Source organism: Bufo gargarizans, chromosome 3, assembly GCF_014858855.1.
Source record: "Bufo gargarizans isolate SCDJY-AF-19 chromosome 3, ASM1485885v1, whole genome shotgun sequence".
In the NCBI taxonomy this organism is placed as follows: domain Eukaryota; kingdom Metazoa; phylum Chordata; class Amphibia; order Anura; family Bufonidae; genus Bufo; species Bufo gargarizans.
Window position 1 is genome coordinate 94,994,148 of NC_058082.1, and position 18,138 is coordinate 95,012,285.

The 18,138-nt window shown below is 53.6% G+C and overlaps 1 protein-coding gene across 1 annotated transcript in view; it reads left to right on the top strand.

Annotated features, from left to right (window-relative positions):
- Positions 1-16,481: 16,481 nt before the first annotated feature.
- Positions 16,482-18,138, top strand: part of LOC122932320 (potassium channel subfamily K member 17-like) — a 59,214-nt gene continuing 57,557 nt past the window's right edge. The window contains exon 1 of the mRNA XM_044286668.1: positions 16,482-16,565. The gene's annotated coding sequence lies outside the window, so the exon portion shown is untranslated. The remainder of the gene's footprint in view (positions 16,566-18,138) is intronic.

Consider the following 18,138-nt stretch of genomic DNA (forward strand, 5'->3'; position numbering starts at 1 on the left):
GCAGATCTTCAACAATCGTCCCTTGCTCACTGTGGATGAAGCCTTCAATCTCTGGCCGATCACAGGACACCTCAGGTAAACCACTTGGCAGACACGTCTGAATCCGTTGCTCTCCAACTGCCGACTTTCTGTCCTCCTGCCACTTCCTCTCCCCAGCCCCTCTAGCTTTTCCCAGGAATTCAGGGCATGGCAACAATATGCACAAAATAAATAAGAAGCTACTTTTAACAGTGCATTTCTATAAGAAAGCAAATCCTGCGCAGCTATAAGATTACTTTTCTTTTTATATTAATTGTCTACATCTCGCTCTGTTAATTCTAAGGGGTCTGCCCAACTGAGGGCCTCTAGTGGCCAGTCACACAAACTGCATGTTATCTCACTCATAGCTTATTCAATGTAGTTGCAGATGTATTTTGATGGGGTATCATATGTCTAATCTTGGGGGCCTCAGACAGTGACCCCCTCACACCTGGTTGCTTGCTTAGTGACAGCCGAATTGTCACAATTCGGCAGAGGGATGACTTCTGGCTCTCCACCATGTTAGACCCTCGCTACCGGACAAAAATAGGGGCCTTTTTTCCACCCGCTAAGAGGGAGGACAAACTGAACTACTATAGAGACATCCTATGTAGTCAGTTGGCCACTGCCTATCTTCGCCATCGTCCATCCTCTCGCAGGTCTGACTGGGGGGCCCTCTGCGCTCACGTTCCTTTGCCATGGCTGGGGGGGTGGGAGGGTGGTAGTAGGAGCAGTTTCAGCTCCATCAGCAGCAACTTAAGTCTAGAGTTGCTGATGAGCAGTTTTCTTCACCCGCCTACTAAACAAACTACTCACCAGCAGCAGGTAGACATAGAGCAGGACCTGAACCAGCAGGTGGTGGCATACTTGGACAGCACCCTGCCACCCCCACATTAAAGATCTGCTGGGCTACTGGGCAGCCAAACTGGATTTGTGGCCACAACTGGCAGAGTTTGCCCTGGAAAAGCTGTCCTGCCCGGCCAGTAGTGGCATCAGAGCGGGTGTTTAGTGTGGCGGGGTCCATAGTTACCCCAAGAAGAACTCGCCTGTCCACCTAAAATGTGGAGAGACTGACCTTTGAGAAGATTAATCAGGCGTGGATCAGCCAGGATTTCCACCCACCAATGCCTGATGCATCAGATTAGATCATCCATGGTGCCACACCAACACTTTGTCAAAAGAGACCGGTTTCTTCTGGCTACCTGCTTCACACACTATTCTGATGGTGCCACCCACCATCTTGTGCTGTTACTGTCACTGCCACCCACCTCACGACTATGTCACTTGGCCACTCTGTGGTCTCCTCATGCTGCTTCCACCTCACCACTATGTCACAGGGCCACTCTGTGGTCTCCTCATGCTGCTTCCCCCTCACCACTATGTCATAGGGCCACTCTGTGGTCTCCTCATGCTGCTTCCACCTCACCACTATGTCACTGGGCCACTCTGTGGTCTCCTCATGCTGCTTCCCCCTCACCACTATGTCATAGGGCCACTCTGTGGTCTCCTCATGCTGCTTCCACCTCACCACTATGTCACAGGGCCACTCTGTGGTCTCCTCATGCTGCTTCCACCTCACCACTATGTCATAGGGCCACTCTGTGGTCTCCTCATGCTGCTTCCACCTCACCACTAGGTTATAGGGTCACTTTGTGGTATCCTCATGCTGTTTCCACCCTCCCCACTCCATGACTGGGCCACTATTTTGCCCTTTCGGCCTGGCTGACATCATTTATTTGACCATTCTTCTGATCTGTCAGAAGGAAGGAAAAATGATCCTGTCTGTTTGCAGCTGTAAGGCCTGTATGGTCCCATCAGAATTGGCTTGTGATTTGGTAGCCAAAAGCAGGAGTAGGTGCAAAACACAGAAGACATGCAAATATTCCATTCATGTGTCATCTCTGTTTTGGATCCACTCCTGTTTTTTTTTGGCTTTAGCAATACTGATGGATTACTGACCAAATGCTGACCGAGTGAAGGCGGATGCTCAACAGACAGGATCCATTTCTTGGGGGTTATTGCTCTGACGGATCAGAAGAAGAGCAAAATAATCAGTGACGTCAAACTTACTGCTGACCCCCTCTCCACTCTGTCGGGGGCTCTACTGTGTTTACTAGAACAGGTTCTGTAGACATCTATGTGGAATCAGCTGACGACGGTGTATGATCTATACGAGTGTATTACTGTACAGCGGCGGCGGCACAAAGCGCACGGCGTCATAGCAACCAATGACGCTGTGCGCTCGTGCACTCACCAGGACAGCAGTCCAGGTTTTCACGGACCGTGGTCCACGTATGTGTGAATGGGGCCTTACTGCTAGTGTTCTGCACCACTGCACAAGCTCCCTGCAGCCAGGAAATAGCTGTTGTTTAATGCAATTCGCCACGAATAAATTTGGATCTAATCAAATCTTTTTGGGAAATTCAGCGAACCGACCGAATAAAATTTTTGAAAAATCTGCACGTCATCTTTACTTATTAATAAACGTGCCCCATGTTCGTGTATTTGTGCACACTGATTACTGGGCCCAGCTGTACCGTATGTATACATAGCTATAAACAGGATGCAAAGCTTACAGAAGGAGGGGGCAGTAGTGTGAGACACGGATGAGAGGGGGAGTAGTTCTCGGAGCCCCTCTTCATAAATATTTTACTCTAAACATCAAATTCCTTCAGCTTCCCAGAGAAAATGCACAAAAGCCCCTGTAGAAAAGTGCAAAACACTACATCCTAATATATGCCTCCAAGGCTGAGATCTGATCACCTGAAGGTACAGGGCCAAAGCCTGAGGCTGCACTACTGAGTCGGATAACATCTGCCTGTGCAATGTTGTCATGAAGGCCTTGTATGAACTGAAATCACCATCCACATCAATGTCCACCCACCATTAAGGCCTCTTGAGCGGTCATATGATCTTATGAGTGCGGGACAATAGCCCCGCGGGCGGCCCGACGTGCCCAGCATCATTGTAATCTATAATGCTGTGTGCTCCTGTGCGCACCATCAATGCCGCTCCAGGACATATGGCCGCTCACGGACCGTATATCTCGGAGGGCATGCGGTCGTGTGTAAGGCTACTTTCACACTTGCGTTTTTCTTTTCCGGCATAGAGTTCTGTCCTCGGGGCTCAATACCAGAAAAGAACTGGTCAGGCATATCCCCATGCATTCTGAATGGAGAGCAATCCGTTCAGGATGCATCAGGATGTCTTCAGATCAGGCAAAAGATAAAACCGCAGCATGCTACGGTTTTATCACCGGCACAAAAAACTGAAGACTTGCCTGAAGGCCGGATCCGGCATTTTTTTCTCATAGGAATGTATTAGTGCCGGATCCAGCATTCAAAATACTGGGTAGACCGAAAAAAGGTGAAAAAAAATAAATGCCCGATCCGTTTTTCTGGATGACACCGGAAAGACGGATCCGGCATTTCAATGCATTTTTCTGACTGATCAGGATCCTGATCAGTCCTACAAACGCCATCAGTTGGCATACGGCCAGGTCGTTCCGGCGACGGGACTGGTTGCCGGATCACTCTGCCGCAAGTGTAAAAGTAGCCTACGGCCTCTTTCACATGGGCGTTACGGATTTGGGCCGGATAAGATGCGGGTGCGTCGCGGGAAAATGCACGATTTTTCCGCGAGAGTGCAAAACATTTTTATGCGTTTTGCACGCGCGTGAGAAAAATCGGCATGTTTGGTAGATAAACCCTTCACAGAAGTTCGGGTTTGGGTTAGGTGTTGTGATGGACCATGTGATGAGCGCAGTGATGTCACCACAGGTCCTTTTCCTCAAAGAAGAAGACAGAAGAGATGCCGGGCTGCGCGAACAAGTGGATTAAGGTGAGTAAATTATTTATTTTTTAACCCCTCCAGCGCTATTGTACTATGCAGTCTATATTCAGAATGCTATTATTTTCCCTTATAACCATGGTATAAGGGAAAATAATAATGATCGGGTCTCCATCCCGATCGTCTCCTAGCAAACGTGCGTGAAAATCGCACCGCATCCGCACTTGCTTGCGATTTTCACGCAGCCCCATTAACATCTATTGGGCCTGCGTTACGTGAAAAACACACAAAATAGAGCATGCTGCGATTTTCACGCAACGCACAAGTGATGCATGAAAATTTCATGATTTTCCTATTCCATGACGTAAAGTCATGATTTTATTAAAGACACGGAGGCGAGTATTGCATTAACTCTCTTTACTGTTACCATAGCAGCAAAGAATGAACATGTCAATCAAAAGAAAAAACCATAACAACTGACTCCTCCCCACTATCCCAGTATATATTGGCTCCACACTCTGGGATCATCCTCTTTCTTTGAGCAGCTACTCCAACTGCAAACATCGACGGAAATTGGACCCTCTGATACGAAAATCGGCCTTCTTGACTCGCAAGCGACTCGGGAACCGACCGGGAACGCGAACGTCACCGAAAACGTAAACGGCAACAGCGCCAACTGAACCAGAACCATCGACAAGGTGACCAATCAACCTGTAGGAGAAAACAAACACGAGGTAAAATCACATGACCATGGCACGAAAACCAAAGAAAAGCGCATCCTGGAAATAATCATATCCAGAAAGACAACAATGCTTAAACAAGACATATACCATACAGTTGACGATAACAACCAAACGGGGAGGGAGGGCGGGCAATACTCGCCTCCGTGTCTTTAATAAAATCATGACTTTACGTCATGTAATAGGAAAATCATGAAATTTTATCACAAGACACGGAGGCTCCTATTGCAAGTTTAAAGCTGAGAAATGACCGAATGAAAAGCATGTGACTCGGGACGAAAGTAAAATTCACGAAAGGTGGACACCCTGGACCAATCCGCCAATCGCATAACGTCCTCCAGACGGGCCCCGGAGACCGACATGGACGTAGCAGAAGCACTGCGAACCGAATGCGCCGTGAAGATAGAGGTGTCAATACCCGCCAGACCTAGAATCTCCTTGACCCAGCGAGACAGGGTGACACTAGAAACGGGAGCATAGGGTCTCCTAAAGGAAATAAATAAATTAGGAAACGTAAGAACACGTAAGGCCGCGGTCCGAGACTCATACTCCTGAAGGCACGCCACCGGGCACAATAGAGGAGACTGCCGGAATGCAGGGTAAGAAACCGAGCGAATGCTAGTTTTCGTGCGTCTAGAAATGTTAAATAAGACCCCATCCGGTGTAAAGGATCGCGCGTCGAAATCCAGAGCCCGGACGTCAGACACCCGCTTACAAGAAATGAGGCACAAAAGTGTAACCAGTTTAGCAGATAAATGCCGCAGTGACAGCTGGTCATTAGAAGACCAAGAAAGCAAAAAGGTCAAAACTACCCCCACATCCCAAGTGGCAGAAAAACGAGGTCTGGGGGGACGAGACAAACGAGAGCCCTTCAACAAGCGGCACACAAGAGGATGCTGTCCCGCAGGCAGGGCCGTTTGAAGAAATTTGGGGGCCCCAAGCAAAATAGACATGGAGGCCCCCCCCCTCCACACCTTACGCACGCAAAGCCTACAGGAACCACAGTATAGCCATACAGTTTAAGTTCACCCACACTTTATATAAATAAAAAAGGAGGTTTACAGTGCAAATACTGCTGTTGCATTTAATGTGCATGAAATTTGAACAGTGCCATCCACAGATCCCCCTCCCCTAAACAGTGCCATCCACAGATCCCCCTCCCCTAAACAGTGCCATCCACAGATCCCCCTCCCCTAAACAGTGCCATCCACAGATCTCCCCCTAAACAGTGCCTTCCACAGATCCCCCTCCCCTAAACAGTGCCTTCCACAGATCCCCCCCTAAACGGTGCCATCCACAGATCTCCCCTAAACAGTGCCATCCACAGATCCCCCCTCCCCTAAACAGTGCCATCCACAGATCTCCCCCTAAACGGTGCCATCCACAGATCTCCCCCCTAAACGGTGCCATCCACAGATCTCCCCCCTAAACAGTGCCATCCACAGATCCCCCCTAAACAGTGCCATCCACAGATCCCCCCTCCCCTAAACAGTGCCATCCACAGATCCCCCCTCCCCTAAACAGTGCCATCCACAGATCCCCCCTAAACAATGCCATCCACAGTTCCCCCCTAAACAGTGCCTTCCACAGTTCCCCCCTCCCCTAAACAGTGCCATCCACAGATCTCCCCCCTAAACAGTGCCATCCACAGATCCCTACTCCCCTAAACAGTGCCATCCACAGATCCCCCCTCCCCTAAACAGTGCCATCCACAGATCTCCCCCCTAAACAGTGCCATCCACAGATCCCCCCCCTAAACAATGCCATCCACAAATCCCCCCTAAACAGTGCCTTCCACAGATCCCCCCTCCCCTAAACAGTGCCATGATGGGGGGGATCTGTGGATGGCACTGTTTAGGGGGGGGATCTGTGGATGGCACTGTTTAGGGGAGGGGGATCTGTGGATGGCACTGTTTAGGGGAGGGGGGATCTGTGGATGGCACTGTTTAGGGGAGGGGGGGATCTGTGGATGGCACTGTTTAGGGGAGGGGGATCTGTGGATGGCACTGTTTAGGGGAGGGGGGATCGGTGGATGGCATGTTTAGGGGGGGATCTGTGGATGGCACTGTTTAGGGGGGATCTGTGGATGGCACTGTTAGGGGGGATCTGTGGATGGCACTGTTTAGGGGGGGGGATCTGTGGATGGCACTGTTTAGGGGGGATCTGTGGATGGCACTGTTTAGGGGGGGGATCTGTGGATGGCACTGTTTAGGGGGGATCTGTGGATGGCACTGTTTAGGGGGGATCTGTGGATGGCACTGTTTAGGGGGGGATCTGTGGATGGCACTGTTTAGGGGGATCTGTGGATGGCACTGTAGGGGGATCTGTGGATGGCACTGTAGGGGGATCTGTGGATGGCACTGTAGGGGGATCTGTGGATGGCACTGTTTAGGGGGGATCTGTGGATGGCACTGTTTAGGGGGGATCTGTGGATGGCACTGTTTAGGGGGATCTGTGGATGGCACTGTAGGGGGATCTGTGGATGGCACTGTAGGGGGATCTGTGGATGGCACTGTAGGGGAGGGGGGATCTGTGGATGGCACTGTAGGGGGATCTGTGGATGGCACTGTAGGGGGATCTGTGGATGGCACTGTTTAGGGGAGGGGGATCTGTGGATGGCACTGTAGGGGGATCTGTGGATGGCACTGTTTAGGGGAGGGGGGATCTGTGGATGGCACTGTAGGGGATCTGTGGATGGCACTGCCATCCACAGATCTCCCTACAGTGCCATCCACAGATCCCCCTCCCTAATCAGTAACTACTTTAATCATTGCTCATTGCTGAGCTCTTTACTTGGATTATTTGGATATCTTACTTTGTCTTAGCTCCGGTAACACAGCAGGCAGTGCAGGCGGCGCTCACTCACTGACGTCACGCGCCTGCGCTGCCTAGTGGGAGGAGCAGGCGCGTGACGTCGGTCAGTGCCTGCTGTGTTACCGGAGCTAAGACAAAGTAAGAGATATCCAAATAATCCAAGTAAAGAGCTCAGCAATGAGCAATGATTAAAGTAGTTACTGATTAGTTTATAAATATACTGCTGTGAGCGGCGTGGCCCTGTATATTCTAACCCCCAGGCAAGCGTCCCCGTCACCATGGGAACGCCTGGGGGTTAGAATATACCATCGGATTTGAGCTTTTACGATCTCACTGAGCTCGTAAAACTCAGATCCGATGGTATATTCTAACCCGCAGGCAAGCGTCCCCGTCACCATGGGAGCGCCTGGGGGTTAGAATATACCATCGGATCTTCTGAGTTACTCAGCTCTGCTTGGCCCCGGGCCAGCTCGGGGCCCCAACCAGCTCGGGGCCCCAACCAGCTCGGGGCCCCAAGCAATTGCTTGTTTTGCCTGTTGGGTAGCGACGGGCCTGCCCGCAGGACAACCCTCAAAACCCTTGTGTCGTGACGATATGGCCGACCTGTACAGATTGATTGTACGGTAAGCCTTGCCCGCATCATACAAGGAGGACAAGAACGACAGAACCGATATTACAGGTGCTCGAAGGGAATCCAGATCCCGTTCTCCGCACCAGCGAGTCCAAGAGTCCCAGGCGGCTCGGTAAGCACGTCTGGTGCCTGGAGCCCATGCGTTTTCCAAAAGGAAAACAGTCGTGTCCGAAACTCCCGGCAGCGCGCCGGTACACCCGAGATCCTGCAAGCGAGCAGACGAAGTAGGTGTGACTGAATGAGGGGGTGGGACTCCCCCACGGGGTCCCTCAAGAGATGCGGAAGATCCGGAAGGAGGAGCGGAGAGTCCACCAACAGGTCCAGGACCGTCGGGAACCAGGGTTGAGACCGCCACAGAGGTATGACCAAGATCAACTCCGCCTGCTGGCGTTGAACCTGAAGGAGAACCCGGGGAATCAATGCAAATGGAGGGAACGCGTACATCAGCGTATCTCCCCACCGTTGAAGGAACGCGTCTACCGCCTCAGCCAACGGGTCCGGCCGCCAGCTGAAGAACCTGGGTGTCTGGGCTTTCAAGCGGTTCGCGAATAGATCCACCGAGGGAGGACCCCAACGGGATGACAAAGCTAGGAATACCTCCTCGTCTAACTTCCAGTCGCTGGAATCTGAAAAGTAACGAGAATTCCAATCTGCCACCACATTGCGGAGTCCGGGGAGGTGTTCCGCAATCACCATGATACCCCTGGTGAGGCAGAACTCCCAAAAGTCTTGTGCCAAGTACGTCAGCACCGAGGAGCGCGTTCCGCCCATCCCGTTGACGTATCGGACCGCGGACACATTGTCCATCCGCAGTCTGATACAGGTCGTGACTGTGCCATTCGCAAAACTGCGAATCGCCAGAGACCCCGCCAGCAACTCCAGGCCATTGATATGGAGTCGAGACTCCTCCGGAGACCAAGGGCCCCCGGTGGAAATCCCGTTGCAGTGAGCGCCCCAGCCGTGTAAGCTGGCGTCGGATTCGATAATCAGGTCTGGTAAAGGACCCAGTAAAGCTTTGCCATTCCAGACCGACAGATTCTGGATCCACCACTGCAGCTCGTCCCTCGTCTCCGCGTCCAGCGTGATCAAGTCCGAGTATGTGGATCCCGCCTGAAGATGGGCAATCTTGAGCCTCTGGAGGGCTCGATAGTGCAAGGGTGCCGGAAAAATGGCCTGGATCGAGGATGCCAGTAGGCCAATCAGACGCGCCAAGTGTCGTAACGACAACTGTGGCCGAAGAAGAGCGCGGCGCAGTTCTTTGCGAATGGAACGGACCTTGGACAGAGAGAGGTGAAGGGATAGGGACGAAGAATCTACCCTGAACCCCAGGAACTCCATGGAGGTAGCCGGAGTGAGGCACGACTTCTCGTGGTTTATGATAAAACCCAAGCGGGAAAGGAGACTGGTGGTCATGGAAAGATGAAACCGGAGAAGGGATGGACTCTGCGCCATGATAAGAATATCGTCGAGATAAATTATCATGCGCACCCCTCTGCTGCGGAGCCAAGACACCACCGGCTTCATCACCTTGGTGAAGCACCAAGGGGCGGAAGAGAGACCGAACGGCAGGCAAGTGAACCGCCAAACCTGGTCTCCCCAAAGAAAACAAAGCAGGTCTCTGGAAGCCGGAGCTACCGGGACCGTGAGATATGCATCTTGGAGGTCCAGCTTGACCATCCAATCGCCCGGGAGTAGCATATCCCTCAAAAGATGGATGCCCTCCATCTTGAAATGACGGTACTGAACCAGTGAGTTGAGAGCTTTTAGGTTGATAACTGGGCGCATCTGGCCGCCCTTTTTCTGGACAAGGAACATGCCGCTGATCACCCTGGCGGAGTGAGGCGAGGTGTGTTCTATTGCCCTCTTGCGGACTAACTCCGCCAGCTCTCTGTGCAAGAGTCGCAGAAGCGACCCGGTTAAGTGAATGGGACGAGGAGCGGGTAGTTGGCTCGGTGAGGCCACCAAGTCTATAGTGAAACCCCTGATGGTTTGGAGCACCCACTGGTCTGAGGTGATCTCGGACCAGGCATTGAAACAGAAACGGAGTCTGCCCCCGACACAACCTGTTGAAGAAAACAAATGACGAACGGGTTGGGCACTCACCAACTGGGCGGCGATAGGAGGGAGCTCCGCGGTAATTTCTGGACCGTCCCGAAGCGCCCCTGGACGGGAAGAAAGACGGCTGATGTCTTGGGTCCTGGAGGGAGGATCGATAATTGAAGGAGCCTCGTCCCGTCCCGCGGGAGTGGAAATCAGACCGGCCGGACAGACGGCCCCTAGAGCTGCCGGCCCTACTGGAAAAACGGGTATTAAACACGCGTTTCATTGACGTTTGGGCCTTGTCTAAAGCCGTAAAGGCCCCGACGTATCTGCCCAGTTCTTTATAAATGAGTCTCCAAATAAGAGACCCTGGGCATTCTTGCCCGCCTCAGACAAAGCCAGATTGGAGAGCTTTGGTTCCACCTTCATCAGGATGGCTTTCCGCCGTTCTATGGCCAGGGAGGTGTTCACATTGCCCGCGATGCAGATGGCCCTCTGGACCCATCCTCCCAATTCTACCGGGTCGACCGGTCTGCCTTCCGCCTTGGCGGACTCCGCCATGTCGAAGATTCTGGCGAGGGGACCCGTGATGACCAGAAGCTTATCCTGAACGGCCCGCAGAGCGGAATCCAGCCCCTTCTTTGGGTTGAATCGAGTTTTAGTGAGGAACTGGACCATCTTCGGGTCTACCGTAGGCGTCTCACACACCTTATTCGGAATTAAAGGCCGGGGGCATTCCGCACGCAACTTGTTGCGGGACTCCTTACTCAGAGGAGTACGGATTTTTGCCTCTAAATACTGTGCCACCTGAGTGGCGGGGAGCCATTCCGCGGAGCGGGGATGATGAAGCTCGTCAGGGTTGAAAAGAGGGGCGCCCAGGGAGTCAAGCATGAGGTCGCCTGGGAGAGGCTGGTTCTCCTGCGCGGTAACCGCTGATGTGGACGGACCGGGAGCAGGGAATAAATCAAGAGGATCAACCTCCACATCCTCAAGTTCATCTAAAGAGTCATATAGGGACTCGTTCTGCGCCTCCTCGTTCGATTCCTTCTCAGAATCAGACAGTGGCTCAGGCATAGTCCTGGCCGTTTTCCATGCACGCGAGCGTTCTGCCTGTCGTGTGCAGGCTCTTTTCCGCGGGACAACCGCGTGGTCACGTGATGGATTACCATCGGTTCTAACAGTTCTGGAGGCAGATGGCCTAGCGATATCTAGAGCCTGGTCCTGTATGGACCCGGTGGGCTGCGCACATAAGGCCTGAGAAATTGATTGCGAAAGTGCTGAGGACATAGAGCCCATAGCAGCCATGATCGCATCCGAAATAGACTGCTGCAGCGCAGTATGTTCTAACCCTTGCGGGTCTGCATTGCGGATGGGGGCACTGGAGGGGACAGGAGGAGTATCAGGGACATCCTGTCTGGAAGAGGTACTGCGGCGAGACATCACTAAAGTGGTAGGAGTTAGTCACCCCAGACCACCAAAAAGGACAGACCTATAAAGAAAGAAGAAACACTAATGAGGGGCTGTGTTTGGAAAAGGGAAAAGGAGTTGATAAGGGAGTAAAACTTTACCTAAGGGGAGCAGGCAAGTTGAGGTAAATGTCACTGGGGAGCCGGAGTGAGCGTGGAGAAAGCGCGGCTATCCGGAACAAACGCCGAGATCCCGCAAGATCTCGGGCGGACGTAGCACAGGGCAGGAAGTGACGAGAAAAACCCGCGATGCGAATATCCCCGGCGAAGATGGCGGCCGAATTCTCGCGGATCGCGAGACTTCGGCCGAACAGTAGATGAGGTAAGAACTAAGATGGCGGCCGAAATCTCGCAGATCGCGAGACTTCGGCCGGAGCGGAGAGCGCTAAAAATAATTCGGACCCCTGACGATTCGGACCCCTGACCCTCTGCAAACACACAGTTTTAGGCGTCTTTCACACGGTCAGTATTTGTGATCTAGAACCAGGAGTGGGTCCAAAACACAGACGAGGCACAAATATTTCTAGGATACATTTTCCACTTCTGATTTGGGCTTTCAAATACTGATGCAAAATACTGACCAAATACTGATGCAAAATACTGACAAAATACTGATGCAAAATACTGACCAAATACTGATGCAAAATACTGACCAAATACTGACTGTGTACAACAGGCCATAGAAAGAAGAGGATGTGATCAAATAAAATGAGGGAGAGTTCATATCACCGTTATTTTTCTGCTCTTCTGATCCATCAGATGAACAGAAAAATAAAGAAAAAAACGGATCCAGTGCGTCAGTTATACACATTTAGCACCCATTTGAGCGATTTCTGTCTGAGATCCGTTTTTTACACAGAAAAAAAAGTACTGCATGCAGGAAATGGCTCAATCAGATGCCAAATGTGCATAACTGATGCCCGGGATCCGTTTATTTTTTATGTTCCTCTGACGGATTAGAAGAACGGAAATATAACAGTCTTGCCAACCTGGAAAATGGGCGATATTGAACACATCTCTGTACGCAGAGAGCGCCCCTTAGTGGTAACAGCAGTCAAATATTCTTATTGTGAAGAAAAGCAGGGGAAGCATTTCCGTGGCGGACGCCTCTCATCAAGGACTCCATAGTCTATGGCAGGAATTCCACTGTGACCGTTCATACCAAGGACCTGCTGAAGGGTGGACATGCGTGAACACTGTATGAAGGCTTTATTTCCGGACTGTATAGTGCGCTGTGCACATTGTATGGCGGTATTGTTTGGGCGCTGTATGCTGATTTTATTTAAGCACATCATTTGCACATCATATTGTGGTATTATTTGAGTTCCTTTTGGGGGTACCATGTGTTGGTATTATTTGAGCACTGTATGGTAGTATATTTTGAGAACTATATGATGATTGTACATTAACCCCGTGTGTCGGTATTATTTGCACATCATATTGGGAGTATTATCTGAATAATGTATGATTGTAGTATTTGAGGACTGTGTGGGGGTCTACATTGAGCATACAGGGGGATTATTTGAGTGTTTTTAGGATAGGACCTCACAGCACATGGATGAGCACGGACACGGTACGGTTTAGACACGTTTGATGAGATCTTCCATGTAGTATAATGTCTACAGTCCACCAATGACGAGCACGGCCACATCTTCCTGCAGCACTGAGCACAGGGGAAGTGGCGTGACAATGGGTTACACTTCAGTTCTTTGTGGTTTTTACTTCTCTTGTCGCATCTTGTATATCAGTCAACTGAAAACCGACAACCTGCAAATCTCACGCTGTCACGTCTGAGGCAGACACTGTACGGGGGGCGTCTGAGGCAGACACTGTACGGGGCGTCTGAGGCAGACACTGTACTGGGGGCGTCTGAGGCAGACACTGTACGGGGGGCGTCTGAGGCAGACACTGTAGTCTGTACGGGGTGCGTCTGAGGCAGACACTGTACGGGGGGGGGGTCTGAGGCAGACACTGTACGGGGGGGCGTCTGAGGCAGACACTGTACGGGGGGCGGCTGAGGCAAACACTGTACGGGGGGCGTCTGAGGCAGACACTGTACGGGGGCGTCTGAGGCAGACACTGTACGGGGGGGGCGTCTGAGGCAGACACTGTACGGGGGGCGTCTGAGGCAGACACTGTACGGGGGGGGCGTCTGAGGCAGACACTGTACGGGGGGCGTCTGAGGGGAGACACTGTACGGGGGGCGTCTGAGGCAGACACTGTACGGGGGGCGTCTGAGCAGACACTGTACGGGGGGCGTCTGAGGCAGACAACTGTACGGGGGCGTCTGAGGCAGACACTGTACGGGGGCGTCTGAGGCAGACACTGTACGGGGGCGTCTGAGGCAGACAACTGTACGGGGGTCGTCTGAGGCAGACACTGTACGGGGGGCGTCTGAGGCAGACACTGTACGGGGGCGTCTGAGGCAGACACTGTACGGGGGCGTCTGAGGCAGACACTGTACGGGGGAGTCTGAGGCAGACACTGTACGGGGGGGCTCTGAGGCAGACACTGTACGGGGGCGTCTGATGCAGACCACTGTACGGGGCACGTCTGAGGCAGACACGTAAGGGGTCGTCTGAGGCAGACTGGACGGGGTGAGTCTGAGGCAGACACTGTACGGGGGCGTCTGAGGCAGACACTGTACGGGGGCGTCTGAGGCAGACAACTGTACGGGGGCGTCTGAGGCAGACACTGTACGGGGGGCGTCTGAGGCAGACACTGTACGGGGGCGTCTGAGGCAGGACACTGTACGGGGGGGCGTCTGAGGCAGACACTGTACGGGGGGCGTCTGAGGCGACGTACGGGGTTGTCTGAGGCAGACACTGTACGGGGGGGAGTCTGAGGCAGACACTGTACGGGGGGGAGTCTGAGGCAGACACTGTACGGGGGCGTCTGAGGCAGACACTGTACGGGGGGCGTCTGAGGCAGACACTGTACGGGGGGCGTCTGAGGCAGACACTGTACGGGGGGCGTCTGAGGCAGACACTGTACGGGGGCGTCTGAGGCAGACACTGTACGGGGGGCGTCTGAGGCAGACACTGTACGGGGGCGTCTGAGGCAGACACTGTACGGGGCGTCTGAGGCAGACCTGTACGGGGGGGTCTGAGGCAGACACTGTACGGGGGGGTACTGAGGCAGACACTGTACGGGGGGCGTCTGAGGCAGACACTGTACGGGGGGGCGTCTGAGGCAGACACTGTACGGGGGGCGTCTGAGGCAGACACTGTACAGGGGGCGTCTGAGGCAGACACTGTACGGGGGGCGTCTGAGGCAGACACTGTACGGGGGGCGTCTGAGGCAGACACTGTACGGGGGCGTCTGAGGCAGACACTGTACGGGGCGTCTGAGGCAGACACTGTACGGGGGGGTCCTGAGGCAGACTACTGTACGGGGGGGTCTGAGGCAGACACTGTACGGGGGGGTCTGAGGCAGACACTGTACGGGGGGCGTCTGAGGCAGACACTGTACGGGGGCTCTGAGGCAGACACTGTACGGGGCGTCTGAGGCAGACACTGTACGGGGGGCGTCTGAGGCAGACACTGTTACGGGGGCGTCTGAGGCAGACACTGTACGGGGGGATCTGAGGCAGACACGGTACGGGGGCGTCTGAGGCAGACACTGTACGGGGGGGCGTCTGAGGCAGACACTGTACGGGGGGCGTCTGAGGCAGACACTGTACGGTGGGAGTCTGAGGCAGACACTGTAACGGGGTGCTCTGAGGCAGACACTGTACGGGGCATCTGAGGCAAGACACTGTACGGGGGGCGTCTGAGGCAGACACTGTACGGGGGGCGTCTGAGGCAGACACTGTACGGGGGCGGGGCGTCTGAGGCAGACACTGTACGCTGGGGGGCAGTCTGAGGCAGACACTGTACGGGGGGAGTCTGAGGCAGACACTGTACGGGGGGAGTCTGAGGCAGACACTGTACGGGGGCGTCTGAGGGCAGACACTGTACGGGGGGGCGTCTGAGGCAGACACTGTACGGGGGGGGGGGCGTCTGAGGCAGACACTGTACGGGGGGAGGTCTGAGGCAGACACTGTACGGGGGGAGTCTGAGGCAGACACTGTACGGGGGGAGTCTGAGGCAGACACTGTACGGGGGCGTCTGAGGCAGACACTGTACGGGGGGCGTCTGAGGCAGACACTGTACGGGTGGGCGTCTGAGGCAGACACTGTACGGGGGGCGTCTGAGGCAGACACTGTACGGGGGGCGTCTGAGGCAGACACTGTACGGGGGACGTCTGAGGCAGACACTGTACGGGGGACGTCTGGGGCAGACACTGTACGGGGGGCGTCTGAGGCAGACACTGTACGGGGGGCGTCTGAGGCAGACACTGTACGGGGAGCATTCTGAGGCAGACACTGTACGGGGAGCATCTGAGGCAGACACTGTACGGGGGGGCGTCTGAGGCAGACACTGTACGGGGGGCGTCTGAGGCAGACACTGTACGGGGGGGCGTCTGAGGCAGACACTGTACGGGGGGCGTCTGAGGCAGACACTGTACGGGGGGCGTCTGAGGCAGACAATGTACGGGGGGCGTCTGAGGCAGACACTGTACGGGGCATCTGAGGCAGACACTGTACGGGGGGCGTCTGAGGCAGACACTACTACCTCCATCATTCTATATTAATACACTACCACACCCATCATGCTTTTATTACACTACTGCAGGGGTCAGCAACCTCCGTCACTCCAGGTGTTGTGAAACTACATCTCCCATCATGCACACTTGCTTGGCTGTTCTCTAAACTCCTACAGAAATGGAAGGAGCATGCTGGGAGTTGTAGTTTCACAACAGCTGGAGTGCCGGAGGTTGCTGATCCCTGCACTACTGCAGACATCATTCCCATTTAACCCTTTGGAGGCTCCTGGTCCACATGGATGTAGTTGGATGTCAGTCGCCCTGGAGCACCACTCTGACCCCTCCCTCTTTTCTGCACAGCCCCGCCCCGTTCCGAGCCCCTCCTTCTTTCCGCCCCGCCCCCTCTGAGCTCCAAGTGCTGCAGCTGCTCGTAGCCTCAGAGCCAGAGAATCAAAGGAGGAATGCGGAGACTGCAGCCGGGTATGAGGAGCTGTCTGTGTGTGTGAGGAGCTGTCTCTGTGTATGAGGAGCTGTCTCTGTGTATGAGGAGCTGTCTCTGTGTGTGAGGAGCTGTCTGTGTGTATGAGGAGCTGTCTGTGTGTATGCGGAGGGGTCTCTGTGTATAAGGAGCTGTCTGTGTGTATGAGGAGCTGTCTGTGTGTGTGAGGAGCTGTCTCTGTGTGTGTGAGGAGCTGTCTCTGTGTGTATGAGGAGCTGTCTGTGTGTGTGTGTGTGTGTGTGAGGAGGGGTCTCTGTGTATGAGGAGCTGTCTGTGTGTGTGAGGAGCTGTCTCTGTGTGTATGAGGAGCTGTCTGTGTGTATGAGGAGCTGTCTGTGTGTATGAGGAGCTGTCTCTGTGTGTGAGGAGCTGTCTCTGTGTATGAGGAGCTGTCTCTGTGTATGAGGAGCTGTCTGTGTGTGTGTGAGGAGGGGTCTCTGTGTATGAGGAGCTGTCTGTGTGTGTGAGGAGCTGTCTCTGTGTATGAGGAGCTGTCTCTGTGTATGAGGAGCTGTCTCTGTGTGTGAGGAGCTGTCTGTGTGTGTGTGAGGAGGGGTCTCTGTGTATGCGGAGGGGTCTCTGTGTATAAGGAGCTGTCTGTGTGTATGAGGAGCTGTCTGTGTGTGTGAGGAGCTGTCTCTGTGTGTGTGAGGAGCTGTCTCTGTGTGTATGAGGAGCTGTCTGTGTGTGTGTGTGTGTGAGGAGGGGTCTCTGTGTATGAGGAGCTGTCTGTGTGTGTGAGGAGCTGTCTCTGTGTGTATGAGGAGCTGTCTGTGTGTATGAGGAGCTGTCTGTGTGTATGAGGAGCTGTCTCTGTGTGTGAGGAGCTGTCTCTGTGTATGAGGAGCTGTCTCTGTGTATGAGGAGCTGTCTGTGTGTATGAGGAGCTGTCTCTGTGTGTGTGAGGACCTGTCTCTGTGTATGAGGAGCTGTCTGTGTGTGTGTGAGGAGCTGTCTGTGTGTGTATGAGGAGCTGTCTGTGTGTGTATGAGGAGCTGTCTGTGTGTATGAGGAGCTGTCTGTGTGTATGAGGAGCTGTCTGCGTGTGTGAGGAGCTGTCTGTGTGTGTGAGGAGCTGTCTGTGTGTGTATGAGGAGCTGTCTCTGTGTATGAGGAGCTGTCTCTGTGTATGAGGAGCGGTCTCTGTGTATGAGGAGCTGTCTGTGTGTGTGTGTGAGGAGCTGTCTCTGTGTGTGAGGAGCTGTCTCTGTGTGTGAGGAGGGATCTCTGTGTATGAGGAGCTGTCTGTGTGTGTGAGGAGCTGTCTCTGTGTGTATGAGGAGCTGTCTGTGTGTGTGAGGAGCTGTCTGTGTGTGTGAGGAGCTGTCTGTGTGTATGAGGAGCTGTCTGTGTGTATAAGGAGCTGTCTCTGTGTGTGAGGAGCTGTCTCTGTGTATGAGGAGCTGTCTCTGTGTATGAGGAGCTGTCTGTGTGTGTGAGGAGCTGTCTCTCTGTGTGTGAGGAGCTGTCTGTGTGTGTGTGAGGAGCTGTCTGTGTGTGTGTGAGGAGCTGTCTGTGTGTGTGTGAGGAGCTGTCTCTGTGTGTATGAGGAGC